Raw genomic sequence first — 3,894 nt, forward strand, 5'->3', positions numbered from 1 at the left:
TATTCAATTTATATGGATTTTTGAATAGGTAATATATCTATGCTATTCATAAACCAAAAACATGCACAAAGTAATACAGTAAAAAGGTTCTTTCTAATCCCTATGTTCATACATCCAGTTTTCATATGACACTTCCAATAATATGCATTCTTCCAGAGGTTTATATATATGAATATAGACAGACATATTTTTATTGGACTGTAGTTTTGCATTATGCTATTTACTTCACATACCATACAGCAACTTAATTCTTTTTTTTTTTAAGAAGGTCTGGCCAGTTTTATTAAAAAATTTTGCATGATTTACTTTTAACCAGTTTGTTCTGACATGATTCTAATGATATCAGAATCACCTAGATCAATGAGGGCCAGTGTGTGGATTATAGTGTTTTCCACATGCTGTGCCCAATTCAATATTATTCCCACATAGTGACACCAGTTTGGGCCAACTTAGTGGACTATTTTATTTCAGATTTCCTGAAGGCTGGGCAGTTGTTAGTGAGGGTGACTAGTTTTGCTTTACCATGGCTGACCATTTGCAGAGTCTGCTTGTACCCCAACACATACTTTCCACTTTTCTTAACGAGTTGGAGCCTAGAGTTGATGGACTCAACTGACTTTTTCTTCTTTTCAGCCACCATCTCCCTGCCTTGGGTACAGGATAGCCCCAATCAAGAGCAGCTGTCATAATGGCTGAGAGAGAGAAAGAAAAGAGCTCCCACAATGCCCTGATTCTTTAACTTAACATTATAGCTTGGCGGTCTTTCATATTTTTGTATAGGAAACTTCTTTCTCCTTCTCCTTCTCCTCCTTCTCCTTCTTCTCCAATATTAGAATTGGAGAGCTTTCCATTGTATGGACCTCCCTTATTCATTTAACCATCAAGTACTATAGAAATTTAAGTTGTTTCTGCTATTATAATAATACTACAGTATAAAATTTGTAATGATTTTGTGTGTGTGTGTGTGTGTGTGTGTGTGTATGTGTGTTTTAAGTAAACTCTACCCCCATTGTGGAGCTCAAACTCATGACTTTGAGACAAAGAGTCACAAGCCCTACTGAATGAGCCAGCCAGGCTCCCAACAGTATAATTTTTGTACAAATTTTATTTCATGAATATTCAACCATAGAACCAGTAATAAATTCATGGGAGAAAAAAATGTCTGGGTTAAAATGTGCATAGAAGTTTAATATTTATAGATTTGGCAAAAATGTTCAACATAGGAGATGTACTGTTTACATTCTCACAAGCAACACATGAGAGTGTTACTTTGCTACTTGTGACTATACCAGTAGGGTGGTTTTACCAAGCTTACAGATGTTCATTAATTCAAGAGACTAAAGAAATTCTATCAATATTGCTTTAATTTGAATTTCTATAGGATTCTGATGAACATTAGGGTTAAGATGAAGACATCATTCCTAATATACAAGAACCATTTCATCATCATCTTTTATTAAATGTCTGCCCTTTTTGTAGGTTTAATTTTTGTCCTATTCTTGATTTCTAGAAACTCTTAGCAATGTTAGCACATTCCTGTGATATAAATTGCAAGTAGTTTTCCTAGTCTATGTATTTGATTTTTGTATCTTTATGATACAGATTTTAATCCAATGTAACCCATTTTTGTAATGTAATCTTTCTTCCTTCCATGGGCTCCAGACTAGGAGTTATGGTTATGAAGCACTGCTCAAATGTAAGATGATAAATTTTCTCAGGTTTTCTTATATTACTACAAGTTCATATTTTACACATAAATGTTTTATTTTTTCATCTTGGAATATCATTTCTTGTTTTGTTTTGTCTTGTTTTCTGCTAGTTGGCTAACCATTTCTCACAACACTACTTACAAACTAGTCATTTGTCTCAGTAAACAAAATTATGTATTTCTACTACATAGTGCCAAGATTATTCATCTTGATTTTCCACTTTTTTCTTCTCTTCTACAGGGCACGAATGCTTGAGAACAACAAGCAATTACCACGATACACATGCATATATACATGTATGTTTATATTTATATATAATTTGAACGTTTAGAAGAACAGAAGCCAGAGCTAAAGTCAACAGATAAAGTCAGTGGTTCTGAATGAAGATAAGCGCACAGTGTCCTTGGCTTGGTTATTCTCCAGGAAATCGGATTCTCACGTAACCTCTGCCTAGTATTGAGTAAAGACACCAATTATCAAAAAATTATTTCAAACCTGAGAGACATTAATTCTAGTGAATAAGTGTAATAGGATTCTCTTGAAAGTTATCTGAAAAGCTATCTCGGGCTCGGGGAGAGCATTCTTCATGGAAAAATTCTAAAGCTTTTTAGGTAGCAGTAAAATTCAAAAGGACCTATGTAATTAATAATTGATGTTTTTGAGACTACCTTCTAAGAAGTTCCTATTGACCCAGGATTTGTTTTTAAACTAGGCAGTAATGTGAGATAGGAAAGAAAAAGTAAATGCATATTTAATGGCCCAAGGTCACAGACTAGAGAACTTTGGATGAAAAGTGAGCGTTGAATGAAAATTTCAAGTTCTTAAAGTTAACTATGTGATAGTCACATTCTTAAGCCTCCCCTACAAAGTTTTCAGGCTAAGTTACAGAAAAAAGTAAAAGGATGCTTTTTGCAGTATTCTGACATATAATAAAAATGAAGAGCTAAAGGAAAATAGTTTGATTCAGAGAATCTGATGTAAACCACTGAAGTACTGTTACTAATGGTGATTATACAACAATCCTATATCCAAGCACCATTCAAAGCCCCTCTCTTGTATTAACTCATTTATTCCTTGAGTAACCAAATGAGCTAGATAAGAGTATTATCTCCATTTTATAAGGAAACTAGAGCATAAGGATGAAATAACTTGCTCAATGATCCAGCTGTGCAGCAACAAAGTGAAAAACGACAGCCTCATCACCAGATTTGGCATGCAGGGATCTATGACAGCTGTAGAAACTAGCTATGGAGCCCTAATGAGTACAGTCAAGATGTCCACTGCACATTACTGAAAGGAACTTCTATGTCCACGAATTGAAAATCACTGATTGTAAATGGCTACAACTGACAGAAGGAATGCTCATTAGTTGTCACTGTAAGCCAAAATTGGAAGAAACAGGATCCAGTCCCAATTACAGGAAGACTCAGAGAAAGCAAACTGGCCACCAGTAGTGCAAAGCTAGAGGACGACTAGGAGATGTTGATGAAACAAGGATTTTTATAGATAGAGATCTAGCTATTCAAGCTGGGCCCACACGAGGGGAAAAAGAATGCTCAAATTTGTCAATGAGATAGGTGTCAATGGGCCCTAAGAAAGAACTAGCACTTCACATATTCAGGAAAGAGTCACATATTCAGGATAATGTGACTATCACATGGACATTTGGTAGCCGCTTCTAGAGCTACCCACATCACTGTCCAGTGGCGGTCACCCACATGTGGCCATTTAAATTTGAATTAACTAAAATTAAACATAATTGCATATTCATTTCTTCCATCACATGAGCCACATTTCAAGTGTTAAATAGCAGAAATGACAACAACCATTATATTAAACAGCAGTGCTAGAGTATATCAACTTTACCAAATATCCCCCTTGCTAAATATAGGGTGATTTTGTTTTCTATTATTGTTTTATGTCAAATTTTAGAATGAATGGACTCCAACCCTAATGTGGATACCATGTATATATAACCATGAAATTTGAGAATATATAGTCAGGAGTAAAAACAAGGAGTGAGTGACAGCCAACGTTGCCTATTGAAGCCATTTCATGATTCTTGGCTAAACAAACAGTCCAACACGTTCTGTTTACCTTGATCCTTACTACTCACCAACTCCAGAAGGAATAGCTGACAAGCCGTTGCAAAGAACCTCGTACACCATGGCAAGGTACTACTAGG

The 3,894-nt window shown here is 35.4% G+C and overlaps 1 pseudogene; it reads right to left on the reverse strand.

Moving 5' to 3' along the window:
• Positions 1 to 308: 308 nt before the first annotated feature.
• LOC120224303 lies at positions 309 to 640 on the reverse strand (annotated as a pseudogene).
• Positions 641 to 3,894: the final 3,254 nt, after the last annotated feature.

This window comes from Hyaena hyaena, unplaced genomic scaffold, assembly GCF_003009895.1.
Source record: "Hyaena hyaena isolate Hyena2069 unplaced genomic scaffold, ASM300989v1 scaffold_1149, whole genome shotgun sequence".
Classification (NCBI taxonomy): domain Eukaryota; kingdom Metazoa; phylum Chordata; class Mammalia; order Carnivora; family Hyaenidae; genus Hyaena; species Hyaena hyaena.